Below are 12,770 nucleotides of genomic sequence, written 5' to 3' on the forward strand. Positions count from 1 at the left end.
ACACATTCTCAGATTAAAGGTTTACTGTAAGTTTTTGCAGGATCAATACAGTTACATCTCAACATGTTGTATTGAAACCTAAGAACGTCAGATACACAAACAAAAATGCTTAGAAAAGTTACTGGAGTGAATTCAAATTACCACCTTCAACAAAAAACAATTACAATCAACACATACCTCATTAAAAACAAAAAGAAATATCTGAAAGTGGTGAGGGATAATAGTTGTGAAACGAAGATATTGTAACTTGTTAAATTATAAGTTATGTGCACAGGTAAAATAAATATATTTTTAGTCACAGCATGTCTAAGAGAGTTAACTCCAAAAAAAAGTGAAAGGCCGGGCACGGTGGCTCAAGCCTGTAATCCCAGCACTTTGGGAGGCCGAGACGGGCGGATCACGAGGTCAGGAGATCGAGACCATCCCGGCTAACACGGTGAAACCCCGTCTCTACTAAAAAATACAAAAAACTAGCTGGGCGAGGTGGCGGGCGCCTGTGGTCCCAGCTACTCCAGAGGCTGAGCCAGGAGAATGGCGTGAACCCGGGAGGCGGAGCTTGCAGTGAGCTGAGATCCGGCCACTGCACTCTCCAGCTCCGGGTGACAGAGCGAGACTCCGTCTCAAAAAAAAAAAAAAAAAAAAAAAAAAAAAGTGAAACCAGGAAATAGGAAACAATGTTGAGTACATAACTGATAAAATATTTTGAAAGTTAAATATAAAATAGTGATATTTTTATTTTTTAACTATACTTCAGATTCAGAATACAACTGCAAAAATATTTCTGTTCTTGCCGGGCGCCGTGGTTCAAGCCTGTAATCCCAGCACTTTGGGAGGCCGAGACGGGCGGACCATGAGGTCAGGAGATCCAAACCATCCTGGCTCACACGGTGAAACCCCGTCTCTAGTAAAAAAAAAAGTACAAAAAACTAGCCGGGAGAGGTGGCGGGTGCCTGTAGTTCCAGCTACTCGGGAGGCAGGAGAATGGCGTAAACCCAGGAGGTGGAGCTTGCAGTGAGCTGAGATCTGGCCACTGTACTCTAACCTGGGCGACAGAGCGAGATTCCGTCTCAAAAAAAAAAAAAAAAAAAATTCTGTTCTTGTACATTGTGAAAATGTAAAACGATTTAAAATATACTATCAAATTTTAAAATTAAGCAGTCATATTTCAAGAGGTAACCAAAAATTAGAAATACAATCTATAGCTCCCAGAGCAGCACGGGTAAAGCAGGAGGAAGGGAGATGACAAAATTATGTCAAGCTACAAGAAGGCAAAAAAAAGTTCATGTATTATTAATTAATCACAAGATAAGTAAGAAATAAACTCACTTATTAAGAGTGATACAGATTATTAGATTAGCAATCCAGTTGCATTTTACTTATGTTAAAAAAAAATCCAGGATTATTTATATTGAAACTACAGGAAAGTTCAGTATGATTGCTAGTTCAAAATAAACAGTATTTTTTCCCTATACCAGAAAACATCTAACTAGGAAAGATAGTTTCAGAATACTGTTCATAGAATTTTACATTTCTTAAAAGTATATCTAGCAAAATATGCAAGATCACATGAAAAAGTTATAAAATATTGAAGCATAAGACAGCATTCAAAAAAATGGAAATTATAATGTGCTTATGAACAGAAAGACGCAATACCTTGAAGATGTTAATCTGCCTCAATTAATCTATAAATCCAATGCAATTCCAATTAAAAAAAAAAGGAATTTTCATGAATAGAACAAGCTGACCCAAGAAAGCATTGCCATGTACAAAAGACCAAGAGCAGCTAAAGTAATTTTGAAAAACAACCAAATATAATAACTTTTTTCCTGAAAAGCATCAAAATATGCTATTAAAATGTCATCATAATTAAAACAATTTTACTTAGACAAACACACTGAAGGAACAGAATAGTGAGACCGGAAATAAACCCTCATATGCATGGAAAGCGAAGTATGAATGAGATAGCATTAGCAATCAGTGTGGAAGGAATGATTTACTCAAAACAATATTGCCAAGGTAATTGGCTAAATAGTAATATACCAAATAGAAAAAAAACATTAAAATAGATAAATAGATTCTAATTTTGTTGTCAACCTGTGTGAAGACACACATGCACATGCATGCACAAAATTTATAACTGATTAAAAGCTTTGAAAAACATTGAAAATTTTAGAAAAAGGATAACATGTTTATGATTTTAGGAGAAAATTCTTCAATAGCAAGCATCATTTTTAAGACTTTATACCACTCCCCCCGCCAAAAAAAAAATGTGAATTAAGAGTTAGGAGAAGCTAAAAATGGCGAGAAGGTTTTTAACCAACAAAGGAAGAGCATCCAGAATAAATATAGAACACTCTCCAATTATAAACATACAGACATGACCCCAAATAAGAACATTTGGAAAATGGACAACAGTAAAGCAAATTGGCAATCCATGTAAGCAAAACATAATTGACCAAGAAATGCCTAAAAAGAAGCTAAGCACAAAAGAAAAACTATTTATTTCACCCATCAAAGTGGCAGTATACAAAATACGAACAAAAATAAGTACTTTTGAAAAAATGGAGAAATGCCTTCCTTCTTGATGCATGTATTCATTGAAAATTTCAAAGCGCAAATAGACAAATTTGTAAATTGAAAAAACACATTATCTTCCTACCTAGCAATTCCATTTAGAGGTGTACTCCTGAGAAATGATCCAACTCACACATGTACAGACATATTGCAATGCTTATTACAGTTTTTTTATAGCAAGAAAAATTAGAAACAAGCTGGGCATGGTGGCTCTTGCCTGTAATACGAGCACTTTGGGAGGCTGAGACAGGAGGATAGGTTGAACCAGGAGGTTAAGACCAGACTGGGGAACATAGTGAGACCCCATCTCTACAAAAATAAAATAAAATAAAATAAAATAAAAAAATAAAAATAAAAAAAAATTAGCCAGGTATGATGTGTGCCTGTAGTCCCAGCTACTCAGGAAACTGAGGTAAAAGGATCATTTGAGCCTGGGAGGTCAAGGCTACAGTTAGCAGTGATCATGTCACTGCACTTCAGCCTGAGTGACAGAGCAAGTTCCCAACCCAAGAAAAAAATTTGGAAACACCCAAAACATCCATTATCAGAAGATTAGATAAGTCCATTTTTGTATGTTTACATATAAAGATACCAAACAGCATTTAATATGAGTGAATTATAATTAGGTTAAATATGTCAACATGAATAGATCTCAAAAGCATAATATAGAGTAAAAGAAATTAATTACAAAATGATAAGCATAATATAGTTCTTAAAAAATAGAAATTGAAAACATGCCAAATTTATATCTTGCTTATGTTTTCTTTCATATGTAAAATAGTATAAAATACTGAAAAAGATTTTTAAAATTCCAGTTGGGAAGGAATAAGTTATTCTAGGAGAATTATGCAAAAGGCTTGAAGATGATTTGTCATTGTTATGGGTTGCCTTTTTTTCCTCCTAAATTCATATGTTGAAGTCCTAAGCCCCAGTACCTCAAAATGTGATTTTACCTCGAAATAAGGTCATTGTAAATGTAATTGGTTAAACTAAGATGTCATAATGAATAGGGTGATCTCTTAATCCAATATAACTAGTGTCCTCATAAAAAGGAAAATTTTGGACATGGACACACACACACACAAAGAATGCCATGTGAAGATTGGCATTTCACTTGAGCAAGGCAACAAACTCCTAGCAGCTGGCGGACAGACCTATAGCAGATACTTTCCTAGCACTTTCAAACAAGGATGGTTCTGCCAACACTTTAATTTCAGACTTCTGGTTTCTAGAATTGTGAGATGACAAATTTCTCTTGTTCAAGTCACTCAATCTATGGTACCTTTTCAGGAAACCCTAGCAAATTAATACAGTAATGCTTAAAAATTTCTTTAAAATTATCTATGGCAACTATTGTACAAATTTTTAAATTAATAAACTGTAGACTTATTCTCTATAGTTTTCTTTGAAGTTTGCATAATTTTGAAAAGTAAAAGTGAATTCCAATCTAAAGGAATAATTAATAAAATGGAAAAGTTGAACAAGCATGTTCATTTGAGGAAGCTAGAATATGAGTATTAAAAAGTCAGCTTTATGAAAGGCAAGAGAAAAATTGCAAAAATGTGTACATACAGAAGTAGTAAACAGAAACACAATACAATAAAAATCATTATTTAATTTTAAGAAGCAAACTCTGAAAATTCAATTAATAGGAAAGATTTATAAGCAGAAAATATATAAAAATTGATTATGTCAAGGTATACAGAGATTTTTAAGGAATAATGATACAATTAGCAAATTTGTATTCTAATATACTTAAATATCTTGAGAAAGAGGATGATTTCTTTTTGTAACTGTAAAATAACTGATATACAATTTTTTTTAACTATAAAACATCCAATATATATTGTCACCTATAACCCCTTGTTTCAATGAAACCTATGGAGGCATGGAAATCTTAGGTACTGTAGCTGGTTGGATCCCTACAAAGAAATGGGAGATGATAGAGGATTTTGATATTACAGAAGTAGAAACATTACTCTGAGAAAGTCCTCAGTACATTGTTTTTGTAAATACATATATCTATATACAGACATACACACACACACATATATACACATATGTATATATGTGTGTGTACATGCATACATATACACACATGTACATGTGTGTACATATGTACATATGTGCATGTATACATATGTATATGTGTGTATTTGTGTGTGCATATATGTATATACATATATCTATATATGTACATATGTATATGTGTGTTTATGTGTGTGTGTTTATATATGTACATGTGTGTCTATATGTGTGTGGTGTATATATGTACATGTGTTTATATGTGTATATATACGTGTGTGTGTATATGTGTGTGTGTATATATATACACACAAATGGATAGTGAGGGCAAAGTTGTAGGTAAAATGTAAGTTTATTATACGGTTGGGCAGAATGGACATTGAGAAACTCTTAGAAAAACAATTTTGCAAACTTAACAACCTTCAAAATATTCTCTTTCCTTCAATAAATCTATTTCACAGAATTGAGTCTAAGGAAATCATCAAAAATTTAAAAAATGTTTTGTCAACTATGGTCATCATCTGTAATAGTAAAAACCAGAAATCAACAATTGGAAAATTACTATGTAAATTACAGTAATTTACATTCTGTAATATTTTAAATAAACTTGATTGAGAGCTTTAATGATGTAAAAAATGCTTATGATATAGCATGATTCCATTTTTCTAATTTTATACAGAGAATGAAATAAATTATGTGAACAATAATTGGAAAAGGGAAACATCAAAATATGAAGACAGTACATCTTCAAGTGGTGGTCTAATGGTCCATTTTTATTATTTTGTTGATAATGGCATAAATTTTTTGTATTTTCCAAGTCTTCTTGAAAACAATGTATTATGTTGCAGTCATGAAACACACTTTTGAAAAGGTGACTTTTAATTTTTCATCAACGTTAAGGCTTTGTCTTGTTATGAAATACTGCAACAATTGTTAGGTATCTACACTGCACTAGGCAAACAGTTGTTAGGAAAATGAATTTGACAGGAACTCTTCGGACATGTTAGCAATCTAGTTAACATAAAGGCATTAAGTGATAAAAAGTAATTTTAAGAGCTTATCATCTCTTGCCTGGAATATTATAACAGACTCTCACTGCATCTCTGTCTCCTGTATCCCACCCTTCAGTTCATTTTCTGCACCGTTGCCAGAACGCTCTGTCTAAAGCACAAATTCGATCATGCCTTTTGCTTCCTAACCTTATTTGGCTCCCCTTGGTCTGAAGCACTGATTCTCAACCATGACTGCACATTAAAGTCACCCTGGTGAGTTTTTTAAAAGCTCTAGTGCCCAGACCTTCCTCCCCACCATAAAGCCCTGGAGTTCCTGATTCAATTAGTCTTGGGTAGCGCCAAAGCATCTATTTTTCAAAGCTCACAGAATTAAGGATCTTAGAATAGCATATAACGTCATTCTATGGAAAGGTCTGGCTATGTTTCCAGCCATTTCTTACCACTTTTTCTAAGTGAACTCTGAATGTTAGGCTGTTCTTCAAAAATGTCGTAATATTTCACGACTCTGTTTTTACCTATGATTTTTCTTTCCATTGTTACCTGGAGTTCTCCCACTTATCCTTCAAAATTCTATCCAATCAGTCATTGAGGAAGCCTTCTCTGTCTTCTCTAAGGCAGAGGTAGGTGCCTCTATCCACAGCAGGGGAAGAAGCAGCCCATACACAGCTAAACATGGAGAGATTCAGTCCTGCAGCACAGTGAGCCATTACAAAAAAATAGGAGGCGATAGAAGATTTTGACATTTCAAAGGTAGAATCATCACTTGGTAGAGTCCTCAGTACACTGTTTGGTACATGTTCTTTTACGTTTCTTTCTCCTACACCATACTGGAAGCTCTTTGAAGGCAAGGATTTTATCACGTTGATCTTTATGTATATTAGCACTTAGTCCAATATCAGGCAGTTTGTGGGTACTCAACCAATGTTTTTAAAAATAAATATAACAAATAACCATTAATCCAGTATATGATAAATGCCAAATGTATGGTACAGAATGAAATATGGTAGGAATTCGAAGGAGAGCAAGATTTCTGGACAAAGTCTCCATTGCATCACAGTACAAGGGGAAGCTTTGGGTTCACTTAGAATGGGGTGCCATTTGCTAGGTGGGTGACTATAAACAAATTACTTAATCTTTCTGAGGCTTCATTTCCCCAAGTATTGTGAGGATAGCCATCCTGATTTCACAGGTTGTCTGGAAAGTATGTAATGAGCCTGGCAGATACAGGTGGTCAGTGAATGTTGGCTCCTGTCCCTCTTATTTATTGTTTATTCCATTGTAATTAAGACTTTCTCTACAAGCTATATGCTCCTTGGAGGCAGAGACAATATCTTACATACAAGTGCTGTTTCATAGTATAGAGCAATACTTACCACAAAGCAAGTGCTCAATAGTTTTTGAAATAAAGAGAAATTATATAAGATTGAAGGTTGATTTGAATTTTATTTTACTAATTTATTTTTTTTTTGAGATGGGGTCTCACTCTGTTGCCTGGGCTGGAGTTCAGTGGCATGATCTCAGTTCACTGCAACTTCTGCCTCCTGGGTTCAAGCGATTCTCCTGTCTCAGCCTCCCGAGTAGCTGGGATTACGGACACCCGGCACTATGCCCGGCTAATTTTTTGTATTTTTAGTAGAGACGGGGTTTCACCATGTTGGCCAGGCTGGTCTCGAACTCCTGACCTCGTGATTCGCCCACCTTGGCCTCCCAAAGTATTGGGATTACAGGCTTGAGCCACTGCGCCCAGCCTAGGTTGCATTTTAGTATATAAAAATGGAGCAAGATGGTGAGAGGGAGTAATATTGACAATGAAAGTGAAAAAATAAATTCAGTGTGCAGAGTAAAACGATCAAGGTGGAGGTCCCAGAGGAAGAGTCAACTCAGTGAAGGAAATGATTCAAGTAAGAGATTTAGTGGAACAGTGTTCAGAAAAGAAGGGTAAGTCCTTGTTGTGAAAAAAAATAATAATAAGGATTTGAGCTATTATTTGTTACATAACAGGGAGCCATAGAAGCATTTCAAGCAGAAATGTAACATACTCTTTAGCTCAAGGTCCAAGATAATTTCTAAGATGTGTGTAGGGTGAAAGGGAGGTAAAACACATTATAAGCATTGAGAACACTTGCAAGAAATATCATTAGTATTAATTATTTATGTTTTATAGTCCTGAAATAAAATGACTTCAAAAGAAATAAGCATGAAGCATTGGACAATTAATATTACATGATAGATTTATAGGCTACGATAGGGAAAGACATAAGAAGCATGCAAAATAAGAAAATTGAAAAATAAGCTTGAGAACTGAGGGAAGATAAATTCAGCATTAGACAAGTGGTGGTTGCATCTCTAAATAAATGACCAGTAGGCATTTGGGGAGGTGGGACTGGATGGACTCATAATTACACAATTATCACCTAGTTAAAAGTTACAAGATCAGAGTAGATGAGGAGGCTGACCCAAAATGACAAAGACAATGGGAGCAGGCCAGTTTGTCTCAGGAGAACAAACAAATAGATGTTAGGAACCAAAGAAAAAGCATACAACCTTCGTATGCTTTGCAGAATTCTGATATTTGTTTTGTTTGGTTTTGTTTTGTTTTGTAACTAGAAACAATGCTTCAGGGAAAAGCTGAGTTCCATCTTTGGATGCATTTAAGGCAATCATTTTAGGAAGATAATTTGATAAATGATTTCCCATCATGTATATATACTGCTAGAACGTGGAATTCTGCTGTAATGACCCATGATTTACTTCCTTAAAACCACATAATGACTTTTTAATATTCATATGGGTAAAAGTTAATAATGAGTTAATAATGATATTCCTTAATTTTATCTCCTCTAAAATAATTAGAATTACATAGAAATTTTACCATATACTTTACAGATAATTCTTAGTAAATTTCCTTTTATATAAATGAAATGACAGCAGTATTATCATTTTAATCTGAAATAATTATGAATTATTCAAAAAGTACCATTTTCAGCATTCTTCCATCAGTGTCTTCGATCTGGATGAACTGATGGGCATTCTATCCTTTACAAATTAATCTCCAATTAAAAGTTCCTCTTTGGGATGTGGGTGCTGATAATTTTAATAAGGAACCATGGAATGGATTATTTCATTACTACTTGGATGTAGTAGACTTTCATGGGCTTTCAAATGTAGGGCTTTTTAAAATAAAATTCAAAGTAGCCCAAAACAACTGGATATCTTACTTAAAAGTATGTTACTCAAATGAAAATCTCTCTTCTGTGCACACGTTCATGTCAGCTTGAAAATTAAATGCCAGATATTTCTTTCCTACTGGAATCGATACTCTATCATTTCTTTTTCTCTTTTCAAAAAGATTATTTCCTTTAAAAATGAAATACTACTAAAACCTCCTGTGTAATATTGGAGTGTTTTTTATAAAAACAAACAGAAAAAGGCAATGGAAAATTTCAAGCTTACAAACATAGGCTACATAACACAGAATTGGTCCTGAAGTTTCTCAAATGTATAAAAAATGGTAAAGGAAGAAAGAGATAAAATTCATGTTTCTACTATTTCTCTCAAAAATCTAGGAAATTTTCTTGTTTACTGATTCACCAGTGACTTGCATGTGTGGAAGCAGAAATTTTCCACACAATCCCAGTTGTGTGGAAAATTGTCTTAGACTGGAAGCTGCTTTGACAAACACAAAGACTCCTGCTTAAATGCCAAGAGACTCTGCCAATCTACCCATAGTACTGCAGTTAGCTGACAAACAGATATTAAACAAAGCTCCTTCACTCTGTGACTTCCTGTTGATAAGTTTCATGAACACCTTTCTTCCTAAAACAATAGGCAAAGAAAAAGCTGGAAGCCTTCTTGGCAATTCATACATGATAATGTTGACAGTCCTCATCCTAGCTTCTCCTTAAGGGTGTTTGTCCGTCAACTATCAAACTGTAAAATACACAGTTCACATCATAAAATGTCTGCTTCCACACATGCAAGTCACTGGTGAATCAGTAAACAAGAAAATTTCCTAGATTTTTGAGAGAAATAGTAGAAACATGAATAAAAGCCTTATGTAGCAAGATCCCATTTGAAAAATGTTTAGGAACTAAGGCGAAACTAATCCTCATTAATGATTTTAATTAAGTCTCTAACCATCAATTTATTTTCATTCCTGTTAAGTGAACAGATAGATGCCCAGAGGCAGAGACTGTTCTTGTAAGTACTGTGGCTATGAGATTTGTGAGAGATTCCCATAAACCCTGCTCTGTGCTGGTACCTTCCACTTCCCTTCACCGATGATCCTCTCAGAAATGTCAACTTACTCAGTATTTAATGGGCCTCTACTTTGAAAGTGATGTCACAAGGGATCCAATGAACCATCTTCCTCACATCTTACCTGGAGAAAGTAATGTTCTATAACAGATTCTACTTTCATCCAAGCACAAAGGAAAAATGATTTTCCATACTTAAACAAGAAAGACATCAAGATGGGGGATGGTGGGAGTGAGCAAGAAAGATGCACTCACTCCCTCCTGGCGTGACATCAGGGTAGGAGCCCACCAAGCTGGGGCCCTTAAGAGGAGCCCTCATTGTCATTTGCCTCCCAAACATTCCTAAATAGATTTTTTTTATATACGTGCAAAGCAGGTATCTTTCATTTTTTTCCCAAGAAATAAAGGTCAACTGTGTTGGAGAGAATATAAGTGTTCTTAGGTAGCTGCTTTTTGATAAAAGAACAATAATTTTGTATATATTTCTTTTGTTTTCTTAAAGTTCTTACTTCTGCATCTCAGAGATGCTTGACTTCTGAGCAAACCTAAAGCTACTAGGGGCTGAACCAGTTAAAGAGTAGAATATGTATGAGCGTTTTTGTTTTCTCTATTTTACATTACTGATCTAAATCACAAATACTCTAAACTTACAATAGAGAAAAATTAGCAATAGGAGAAATAGTTTATAGGAAATCTTTTGCAATACAGTCTGTCAAATCCCATAATTGGTAAAAGACTAGCTGGTCTTTACAAAAATTGGGGGGGAGATCAGAATTGGGAAAATAAAATATCTATAATTAGATATTTTAGAATCAAAGGCAACTGTCCTGTATTCCATAACTATGTAAAGCAGGATTAACAGCAGACTGGAGTTGAATTTGAAATAATTGATTCATATTTTTGAGATAGCACTACTGAATATTTATCAAATGTTTTATCTCTAAAGGGTACATTGACTTTTTTCCTGAAAAATTCAGATAGTCTCATCACCAAGCAGACTAAAATGACAACCTAGCAAAGGCAAGATTATTCTTTCTTCCTTCATTGGCTAAGCAAAATCCTAAGTGAATGCTGACTCTCAAAGTAGTCACTTTCTCCTTAGTCTTAGAACTTTGTAACCTGAACTTTTCCTGACACCATAAGGACTACAAGAGCACTGCTTTATACAGTTATCAATGCCTTCCTAATTTAGAATCTGCCCTTATCTAGAATCTGACCTTAAAATAACCAAACCTTTGGGGATCAGAGCAGGTTTGAGATCCCCATAAAAAGTAAAGGTGAAGTGAAGAATCGAGGAAAGTTGAGAGGGACAGCCCTTCCTACCCAATCCCTTTTACACAACCTCAACAAAGGTTGTTAGCTCTACAAACCAAGGACTTGCGATTTTATTGGCCGTTATGCTTACAGGATGAGTTTTGTGTACAAAAGGGTAAAAATCCAAGGGTATATTGGGATGCTCTTTCTTCTCTGGACCAATTTTTTTTTTTTTTTTTTGAGACGGAGTCTGGCTCTGTCTCCCAGGCTGGAGTACAGTGGCCGGATCTCAGCTCACTGCAAGCTCCGCCTCCCGGGTTTACGCCATTCTCCTGCCTCAGCCTCCCGAGTAGCTGGGACTACAGGCGTCCGCCACCTTGCCCGGCTAGTTTTTTTTTGTATTTTTAGTAGAGACGGGGTTTCACTGTGTTAGCCAGGATGGTCTCGATCTCCTGACCTCGTGATCCGCCCGTCTCGGCCTCCCAAAGTGCTGGGATTACAGGCTTGAGCCACCGCACCCGGCCTCTGGACCAATTTTTAAAAGGAAGTTGGGGAAATAAAATGAGGATCGAGAGAACTGTTTACCCTTATAGAAGGCTAGTTATTTTATTGTCTATCTTCTCTCTCTCTTTGTTTCTCTTTCTCTCTCTTCTCTTTGATTCCCATACTACCTTCAAAATAGAATGGATCCTGAAGGTTTTCTCAAGGCCTTTGAGGAGGAATGCTCTGTCTTGTTTCCCCTCTACCCCACCTCATACAGTTTTATTCTTTTATAATTTTTTTTTTATAAGAAGACAAGCTCTATTGCGGAAAACCATTTCTTATGGAACTGCCTTGAGAATTGAATACAAAGGCACAGCATGGAATAAAAACCATTTTGTGCACATAATTTTCCCCATGATTATTTTTCTATTAGGAAGCTTTTGCAGATATCTGGTTAATTTAGAACAAGTCTAAATAGTATGACTTCATTTAAATTTCAGCTACCTCATGATGATATTTGTACCAAGAGCGCAGGCCTGGACTCAGGCTTGGTGCTCTACCCCACTGTGGCCAAGCTGATACCCAAGGTGCAAGACAGAGTCCCCCTTACTATTTCCCAAGCTTTTCTAAAACAGAAAGAGTCTGTCACCATGGCCACCACAGCTATGAATGTGCTGGCTCACACCTGAAGACAGCACATATCACAGACCAAGGCCCACAGTGTATTACTGGTTATCACTGTTATTCAGGGTCCAGGGGCTCTTTAGTCAGTAGGTCATGAATCCTTCCAGGTCTTCGCTGTGACAGGGCAGAACTGAGTTCAGTGTGAAGTCCCCCAGTTGCTGCACTCTCCCTCTCCCAAGTGCATATATTTCTCCATGCCACCTGGCTGCTGCAAGGGTGTGGGGGCAAGGGGTGGAAAAATCTCAGTATGTCACATGCCCCCAGTCCACTGGCCCTGCACCCAGCTCAGCACGAGGACTTACCTAGGAGTCGCAGTCCTTGTGGCCTAGGCCTGCAAAAAAATGTTCACCTACAGTCCCAGAGCACTCCAGCTTTGAAGCCAGGTATTGCCTTCTTCTCTATAGCTATAAAAGTCCTAGATGGCATCTTCTTTCAATGGAAGATGATTTTGCCTCTATTAAACATTTGTTGTTTAGTGTAG

The sequence above is a fragment of the Rhinopithecus roxellana genome, chromosome 10 (genome assembly GCF_007565055.1).
Source record: "Rhinopithecus roxellana isolate Shanxi Qingling chromosome 10, ASM756505v1, whole genome shotgun sequence".
NCBI classification, from domain to species: Eukaryota; Metazoa; Chordata; class Mammalia; order Primates; family Cercopithecidae; genus Rhinopithecus; species Rhinopithecus roxellana.